The sequence below is a fragment of the Mesocricetus auratus genome, unplaced genomic scaffold (genome assembly GCF_017639785.1).
Source record: "Mesocricetus auratus isolate SY011 unplaced genomic scaffold, BCM_Maur_2.0 Super-Scaffold_100007, whole genome shotgun sequence".
Classification (NCBI taxonomy): Eukaryota; Metazoa; Chordata; class Mammalia; order Rodentia; family Cricetidae; genus Mesocricetus; species Mesocricetus auratus.
The window spans coordinates 75,462,649-75,472,295 of NW_024429191.1; the positions used below are offsets into that span (position 1 = coordinate 75,462,649).

Consider the following 9,647-nt stretch of genomic DNA (forward strand, 5'->3'; position numbering starts at 1 on the left):
GACAGAATCTCATGTAGCCTGGAACTCCTGATTCTCCCTCTTCCACCTTCCAAATGATGGATTACAGAAATGTACCAGCAAGACAAGACCTCACTCAGTATCCCTGGCTCTCCTAGTACCTTATTAAATATAGTTTTAAGAAGCAGAGAGATCGTAGGGCAGTGGTGACGCACGCCTTTAATCCCAGCGCGTGGGAGACAGAGGCAGGTGGATCCCTGAGTTTGAGGCCCGCCTACTCTACAGAGGGAGCTCCAGGCCAGTCAGGACAATGTGGAGAAACCCTGTCTCAAAAAACAAAAAGAAGTGGGGAGCGAGGTCACCTGCAATTCCAGGCAGAACGCAGTAGGCAGAGGCAGGAGGAAGGCAGCAAGTTCCACCCAGGGTGGTACATTTGGAGCTTCAAGCTAGCCAGGTCTACACAGCAAGTTCCTGCCTCAAAAAGCAGACAACTTTACAGTGTTTGTGCTGAGGAGAGTTGATAAGTACATGCCCGCCAGGCATGAAGACTGGAGTTTGGTATGATCCCCAGAAACCCCCTCCCCCCCAAAAAAGCAGGGAGGGGCTGGAAAGAGTACTGGGTGCTCTTCCAGAGGATGAGTACCAGTTTGTTCCTGGTACCCAAATCAGGTGGCTTATGGAGGCCCACAGAAGTGGTTCCGTTCCATCTTGACTTAGGGTCAGAGAGTTCAAACCTATTCTTGTTCCTTCAAGGTTAAACAATAGGATGTTTGACCTAAGGATTGGCTACTGGATGTCTCACCTAAACAACAGGATATTTGTTTTAGGTCATGGTTACTTGATGTTTTGGGTATTAAGGAGGTAATTACGTTTGTTTGTTCCTTGTATCATGGGAAGGAAATCCTTTGCCTTCCCGCCCCTTTTGATTGGGGTATATAAGAACTTTGAGCAATAAACTAGGGGTGGCTCACAGTATCCACTGGATGCCCTCCCAACTGTGTCTTTTTTTTTTAAAGATTTTATTTATTTATTACATATACACCAGATTGAATTATAGATGGTTGTCAGCCACCATGTGGTTGCTGGGAATTGAACTCAAGACCTCTGGAAGAGCAGTCAGTGCTCTTAACCTCTGAGCCATCTCTCCAGCCCCCTTTTTTTGGTTTTTCGAGACAGGGTTTCCCTGTATTGTCTTGGAGCCTGTCCTGGAACTCTCTAGGTAGACCAGGCTGGCCTCGAACTCACAGAGATCCGCCTGCCTCTGCCTCCCAAGTGCTGGGATTAAAGGCGTGTGCCACCAACGCCCGGCTCCCAACTGTGTCTTCTATTCCTTGTCTATTTCTTTCCTCAATCCTCACTCCTTTTAAGCACGATGGACAAGTCTGCTGGACTGGACAGAGGCTCACAACTCCTTAGGCATTCAAATGTACATGCACAGACACATCCAAAGTTAGTTAATTTTTTTTAAACAACAACAAAGCGGGGCCTGGTGGCAGGCACTCACACCCTCAGTGCTGAGAGGACGGCCTGGGGCTCTTGGCTGCAAGCCTGACTACCCGAGTTTGATCTCTAGAACCCACATGGTAGAACTCTTGATGATGGAACAGATCCATGCAACTAACACTGGAAAAGAGGTCTAGGTATCTATTTAGAGAAAGCAGTCACAGCCGGGTCTGTGCTCTATAGTCTCCGAACCGCGGCCAGGATCTATTAGCGAGAGCGCCCACCTGTTCCTTCTTTTATCTCCTGAATCTTCCCACGGGGCGTGGTCAGCTGCAGGTACCGGGTCTCTCCTACCGTTACTCACTTTCTTTGTTTTTTGCCCCCAGTATGCTTGTCCTGTGGCATTCTTGTACCTACCTACATACAAAACTGTGTGTGTGTGTGAGTTGAGGAAAAGTGACTCTACACGGGATATGGGTATTGATGGTTGTTTATTAAAGGGAAATCACTCACATGAGAAACTGATAACCAGATTGGCGCTCCAAGAATCCAGTCTCAGCAGCATTCCTAGACCCAACCAGAACCGCGGAAAGAGAGCGAGTGCCCCTCTCCTCAGATCTTTATTCCACACGCCCCATAGGCACCTGTGGCCACGCCCAAATGGGCGTGGTCAGCGCCACAGGTACCTAGAGATCTGTGTGTGTGTGTGTGCGCGCGCGCGTGTAAAGGAGACCTTGTCTGCTCGATAGCTCCTGAGGTTGACTTCCGGCCTCTACATTTACCCATACACACCATGCTACTAAGCCAGAAAGTCTTTCATTCCCCTATTTGGCTTCCTCCCTTCTTTCCAGAAGCTGAACTCTAACCAAGCCCTCCAAACTCCAAACTCCCACCACACTGCTCTGAGCTCCATCTCCCAGTCTCCCTCTAGGCCACACACTGCCCTGTGAAGGCTTGTCTGGCCTCCCTTATGCACTGTTACTATGACACACTTGAAACAACTGTGCTGTGCGACCACTTCTCAGTCCTGGGTCCCTGTGACCCATTTCTGCTGGGGCCCTTCCTCCTCCTCTGGTTATACCTCGTGTTCCCCTCCCTCTGCCCTTCTTAAATGCCAGGACCTGCCCTCTCTACACTGCCCAGCTTCCCATCATGACTGTATCCCCTCCAGGGCTTCAGGCTCCACTACTCCCAACACTGTCCAAAGACATCCATGAATATGTTTTTGGAATTTCAAGGGTATGTGAGAGGAGGTAGAATGTTAGAGGTGCCCCGAACCTCAACAATTTCGAGGAAATGTGCATGTATGACCCTCCTCTGGAATAGTGCACTAGGCCTCAAAGTCACCAATGCCAACTGGGACTATGAACCCTGTCAATTCTGTTCCTCCACTCCTTCCTTACATTTCTAGTTAGGATGGAAACCCGGGAGTCATTCCCCACTGCAGGACCGCCAACTGTCAATCAATCATCTCCTTCTCTTTTTCCAGTTAGGGTGGAAACCCGGGAGTCATTCCCCACTCTAGGACCAAATGTCAATTATCTCCTCTTTTCTTCATTTTTCGAGACAGGATTTCCTTGGGTAGCCCTGGCTATCCTGGAACTAGCACTGTAGAGCAGGCTGGCCTTGAATTTATAGAGATCCACCTGCCTCTGCCTCCTGAGTGCTGGGATTTAAGGTTTGTACCACCACTTCCTGGCTAATTATCTCCTTTCAATTCCACTGACATAGTTTGGTATGGTGGCACATGCCTTTAATCCTAGCACTTGGGAAGCAGAGGCAAGCAGATCTCTGTGACTTCTGGTTTACAGAGTAAGTTCTAGGATAGCCAGGGCTACACAGGGAAACCCTGTCTTGAAATCCACCCCTGAAAAAGAATTCAATTAATTTCATGCCATGAATTCCTTCCCCAACCCTCCCCCACCCCACATGTAGATGTTTTCTCTCTCCCTAAGATGTTCATTCACTCACTGAGTCAAGTTCTTAGGCCCAACACATAAACATCATTGCCTTGGGGCTGGAGAGGCCATCAGTCAGTTAAGTGTCAAAGAACAAAAGCTAGGAGTTCATGAGAGACATTTGTACCCCCTGAACATGACAGGGCTCTCACACTGACCTGTGCGTGTGCTGGTCTCAGTCTGAGATGGTGGCCCTCAGTCACCCTCAGGCCACAGCTGAGCTCAGAGCATCTCTTTAGGTCATCTCTGGCTTCCTCTGCACCTGCTCCAGCTGTTCGTTCTCCAAGGTGTGCTTGCCCGTGTCGCATTCCTCTCTACCCGAGCACCTGCCCTCACCTCACAGGGCTGGGTACTGAACCCAGAAACTTGGGTGCACTATGCACATGTTTGATAATGAGTTCCAGCACACCTTTTACCTTTTTCTTTTAAATATGGGAGAGTGGGAACATGGCTGTAGTCAAGTTTCCCACATTTGGGGAAACTATAAGGGCCAGCACACCCAGAGTGCATTAGACACGATCAACCTTGGGTACACTAGCTTCGTGATCACAGCAGCTCCTCTGCCAGTTGAAGTATTATTTGAAACAGAGTTTCACTGTGTAGCATTAGCTGTATCGAACTTGCAAAGTGCTGGGATTACAAGTGTGCACCATCCCTTGTGGCTTCTGAGATACTAGGTCGCTCAGGTGGTCTTGTATTTTCTATCTTTAGTTGTTCCAACTAAACTAGTTTATAAGTTAAACTAGGTTATAAGCCTGTGGGGCTAGCACAGCTCCTAGACCCGCTTCTATCTATGGGTGTCTATCCCTGACTTCAAGGTCTTTGCTTTCCAATTTCCCATCTCCTTAGTAGGGAGTCCCCACTAATTCCTTTCTTTTTCCCCCTTATTTCTGATGCAGGGTCTCACTCTAGCGCAGGCTGGCCTTGAACTCATAGCAATCCTCCTGCCTTCGCCTCCCCAATGCTGTGGTTACAAGTGTGCACCATCCTGCCTAACTTAATACAGATTCTCACTGTCCTACCCCTCAGTCCGTCAGCCTCTAGCATCAGAGCCTGGAATTTTCCAGCCTGAGGTCACCAGGTCCTGCTCCTTCTAGAATCCTTCCTCCTGTTTGACTGGTGAGTCCCGGGTTACTCTTTCCGCCTGAGCTTCTTTCCATCCAGCCCAGTCTCCTTCCCCCGCCGCCACAGTTAGCCGAACACTCACCTTTCACCTGGACTCCTCCTGCCCCAGCCCCATTCCAGTCCCCAGCACTATCCAAGCGTGCTCCTTCTATTCAGCCACACATACTAGAGCTTAGGTCGGCCATGGTGGTTCATGTGAGTTTGAGGCCAGCTTGAGCTAAAGAAACCCTGCCTCAGAAAACTAAAAGTAATAATAATAATTTTTTAAAAATTAAAAATCTTGGGGTTGGGGATTTAACTTAGTGGTAGAGTGCTTGTCTATCAAGTGCAAGGACCTAGATTCAGTCCTCGGCTCTGAAAATAAGATATTAAAAATCCGGAGGGATGGTCTAGTGGTTAGGAGCACTGATTGTTCTTCCAGAGGACCCAGGGTTCAATTCCCAGTATCCACATGGCAGCTCACAACTGTTTGTAACTCTGGGATCCAACAGCCTCACACAGACATACATTCAGGCAAAACACCAATGTACATGAAATAAAAGTATAAAAACCTGCATTTCAGGGGCTGGAGAGATCAGTGGTTAAGAGCACTGGCAAGCCGGGCGTTGGTGGCGCATGCCTTTAATCCCAGCACTCGGGAGGCAGAGGCAGGTGGATCTCTGTGAGTTCGAGGCCAGCCTGGTCTACAGAGTGAGTTCCAGGACAACCTCCAAAACAATACAGAGAAACCCTGTCTCGAAAAACCAAAAAAACCCAAAAAAAACAAAAACAAAAACAAAAACAAAAGAGCACTGGCTGCTCTTTCAGAGGTCTTGAGTTCAATTCCCAGCACTCATATGGTGGCTCACAACCATGTATAATGGGATCTGAAGCCCTCTTCTGTCATGCAAGCACATATTCGGTTCGGGAATTCTTTTAGCCAATAGTCTTTGAGGTACCCTTTCGGGTGGGGCCCAGAAGCTGCCTGTGGGCTGGGTCTCTTGGGTTGTGGTCAGAAGGCAGTGGGAGCATCCTTGGTGGTTCTCTACCTTGCTTTGTCATTTGTTCCCCAATAAATACCTGACTTCCCTTTATTCTGGGCTCTTGTGGACTCCATAAATACATCCTCACACATGTAAACAGAGCACTCATATAAATAAAATATGTAAATAAATCTTTTTAAAATCTTCATTTGAGCTGGGTTGTGGTGGAGTACGCCTTTAATTCCAGCACTCAGGAGTCAGAGAAAGGGGGATCTCTGTGAGTTCGAGGCCAGTATGGTCTATAAATCGAGTTCCAGGATAGGCACTGAAACTACAGAGAAACCCCATGGGGGGAAAACAAACAACAACAACAAAACCCTGCATTTGAATAAAAAAAATCCCTGGGAGTTCACATGAACTTTAAGAATGAGAATTACTGTCAGGAACCTCCTCCCAACTTCTAGACTCTACCCTAAGCAGTGTCTGAGGGAAGCACATGTGGCCAGTCACATCTTACCTGAAAGGCCAGGCCTTGGGTTCTAGTCTTGGGTTGCACAATTAGAAGGGGGACCCAATCATCTCCATTTTACAGTTTGGCAAACCAAAGCTATTTGCATATGAACTCTAAGTGCTGTCTCTAACTCTAGGTTTAAACCCAGACATTCTGACTAGACACCAAGGTCTCTTAATGTTTGTTGCCCTATTGCCAATTCCTCCTGTGCTTTCTGGGGCTACTCTTGCTAAGATAGTTATTACAAAATGTAACTTCAGCACACTGGTTTGGAGGCTCCTGTCTCTAACTCTGAGCTAGCTGGGTTCTTGCCTGGAGTTCTTCTGCCTCCATCTGTCTATGAACCATTGTTCATGAACTGGGCCCAGCTCATGCCTTCCCCAGCTCATAAACACTACAGTGCAGGAACTGCTCACAAGGCTCCCAGGGCCCAGCCACCTGGAATGTGTGATTTCTCTATATTGCTGTCACTCCTACCAGCCCAGGAGTTATCTGTGTATTGTGCTCTGCCAGTCCAGGATTCATTGAAATATTTGCTGGACTTTCTCAACTTCTGACTGTAACTACAACAAGAGGAATGAACCTGAGACTTCAGAAAGGACTCGTAGCACAGAGGTAGGGAAAACCTAGCAGTCATCAAGTCTTCCCCAGGCTGGGAACATGGTAACCAGCCCACAGGGTTAAGTCCAAGGGGACTTCCAAGATGAAACCACCCAACCAGTCAGATGGTAACTGCTGTGCACAAGGCTAGGGGCTAAGAAGGGAGGCTGGGACTAGATTCCAAGAAATTCTGAAGCTGATGACTCTTACCCCATGAACTTTCCCCTTCCCACTCATCCTAACTCTCTAGAGGAAGTCACTGCTGCCCTGGCCACAGGTATTGCCAAAGTTCACTCGGTTCTTAAAGCACCTGCTAGGACTGCAGGCTGGAGAAAGGGGATCTAATTATCTCCATCTGACAGTTTGGCAAGCTAAAGTTTTTGCATGTATTTGCTTATGAACCCTAAGTGCTGTGTCTTCCTGTGAACATGTGTGAAAAGCACATGTTGAGGGCCACTGCAACAGCGATGACTCTGGACAGTCTACGGCCTGGGAAAGCCCCCGACTCCTACGGTTCCTCTTCAGACGGGCTTCTTGCATGATTTAGGAACGAACGTGCTGGCTCATCTCCCTTCCCCCACAAGATAGGTCATGGGCAGTCATAACCTTTGGTGGGAAATCACCCGTCCTAGCACCCTGATAGCAATAGGCAACCTGCCCCTTTCGCTTCTTGGGCTGATACAGCCTATTTTGGAGCAACTGAAGAGCCCAGCGATGTATTCTAACCAGTCATAGCTAGTAAATGGCAGGGCTGGGGCTGGCACCTGAGACCAACTGGAACGCACCCTTCTCCTCACCCGCGCTCTAACCCATGCCAGTCGGTCTACCCGGTCACTAGAATCCTCTTACTCACTGGCTGGGTTACCTCCGGAAAGGCACTTAACCTCTCCACGCGCCCCACAAGGTCAGCAGCTTTGCTTTCGGGATTGAAAACAGTTCGCAAAGGAGGCGTAAAGAAAAAGCAAACCCACCCGTGGGTACCCGCGCAGTCCATTCTTCCAGCCCAGGTCTGTCTACTAGCCCAGAAGAGAGGTCGTACCTACCCCCCGGCCCCGGGGACCCACGAAAGCAAATGTAGGGTAGGGAAAAAACCGAAACCGCCACACTCTTCTGCCTCCCCCGCTCCGTTCCGGGAACCAGTGAACCAGACTTCGCGGAAGCGCGCCCCGCGGCAGGCGCCTGGGCCCGGGACCGCCCCGACCGCAGCCCGCAGCCCGCGCCGGGAGGTGCGGGGGCCGGCGCGGTCGGGCCCGAGCAGCAGCACAGCGCGCGCTTCCGCCCCGCTCGGCTCCGGCGGCGGCCAAGACGGCCCCACAATCCCCTTCTGGCTCCGGGGACGGGCGGGGCGGGGCGGGGCGGGGTGGGGCGGGCCGAGAGGGCGGAAATAATTTTCTGTTTCGCTCTCTCTGCCCCAGTCCCTTTGCGGCGGGACGTGCAAGGCGGGTGGAGATGCGGGAGGCGGGAGTGGGACGCGCTGCTTGCAGTGGCGCGCTTCGCCGGCGGGTGTAGAGAGGAATCGCAGGGTTTGAGTGCCTACTGTGTGTATTTGGTCTTTACGAAGGTATACCCGGTCCACGCCTCAGGGTAACGCCTGATTTATAGGAGGGACTTGCTGAGAGTTGATAGCTGTACGGCCAGATTATGAGTGACACTTCAAATCAGTGATAAGTCATATTACGGAGAGCACTGTGAACTTGAACCACTTGTTGGTCGAGACCTGCTCCTGCTTGGATTTTGTGGATATGCACCAAGTGGACGCTCGGGAAAAGGTTGGAAGCTGGAAAATGAGCCTGACAGCTCCGCCCCCGGTACCCGCTGCGAACCAGCCAAGCCTGCAGAGGGTTCCCCAGGACCAGAGGGGAACCCTTACAATAGAGCGCGCGGGGAAGAGGCGGGCAGCTCAGCTCCCCACAGGCTGGAGTCACGGTGCCAGAGTCCTAGTCTTAGCAGAAGACAAGGCTGGCTCCAAACCTTGGATCTGGGGTTCAATCTAGGCGCCTCTGAGCAAGTTACTTAACCCGTGTCGCAGTCCCTGCAAAAAGCGGAGGACGTTTCCACCCACCGTAAATGGTCGTGGGGAAGAAGTCAAACTACGTTCCTAAAACGCTAAACGTGCATCAAACGTTCATCATAAAAGCTTTGGGGACATGTTGGACTCGGGCCTGACTCAAGATAGGCATCGGTTCCCTGTCCCCAGGTCACCAATTCCTGGGCACAGGGACTAAGGGGTCGTAACGTTGACCCCCGTCCGGCGAAACCCGGAACTCTGACCACTTTGACAGTAAGGGTTCCAGAAGTAAATACGCCGATATTTTAAAACTGTCGCAAAGGTAGGACAGGCATTTTTCGCGGTTTTCCTGCAGTAGTAGTAAGTACGCTAAAAACTTCAAATAAGGTTTCTCCTCTGAGTCTTAACTTTTCTTATGAGCAAAGTTCACAATCTGAGTAAAAAAAACAGCCCTAGCCAACATCTTGGCCCTCAACGTGTCCTGATTCAGAAGCCACAAGATGGGCTACCCCGGGTCCGCTTCTCTAGACAGCCTCTTGGTCCCGGCAGCCTCCGGGATTCCCAGGGTCCAGCAGATTTGGGGGCTGCAGCCCAGAACTCGGCTTCACAGACCTCCCCAAACTCCCGCCTCGCCAGGATTAAGGGAGTAAATCCCTGACGCCACAGACCAGGTCAAGGACAAGTTCTCCCCCGCCCCGCTCCCCCCCTCCTGGGCGGGGACTCACCCCCCTTCCGGGATGAAAGGTACTAAAGAGGCGCGGAGGGGGGAGCCGCGGGCTCCGGCCCCTTGATGTTCCGGTTGAACAGGTGCTAGAGAAAAGGAGGCGGACCCGGCGGAAGAGTCGGCCAGGGGGGCAGCGCGCTGAAGGGGGAGCGGCCCCCTCCACCCTCAATCCCCCGGCCCGCCTTCTCCTCTCCGAGCCCCCTGCCCCTCCCCCCAGGAAGCGTTCCCGGCCTAGAGGTCTTTGAAGTGTGGATGAAGCCCCCAGGGCTGCGGTCCCCCCTCAGCCACCCAACCTCCCGCTGAGAGGGTATTTGACCTTTGGTCCCAGTGAGGGCGCCGTCTCCCCCTTGTAAAGAAA

At 51.1% G+C, this 9,647-nt stretch overlaps 1 pseudogene; it reads right to left on the bottom strand.

Moving 5' to 3' along the window:
• Positions 1–3,809: 3,809 nt before the first annotated feature.
• LOC121141694 lies at positions 3,810–3,935 on the bottom strand (annotated as a pseudogene).
• Positions 3,936–9,647: the final 5,712 nt, after the last annotated feature.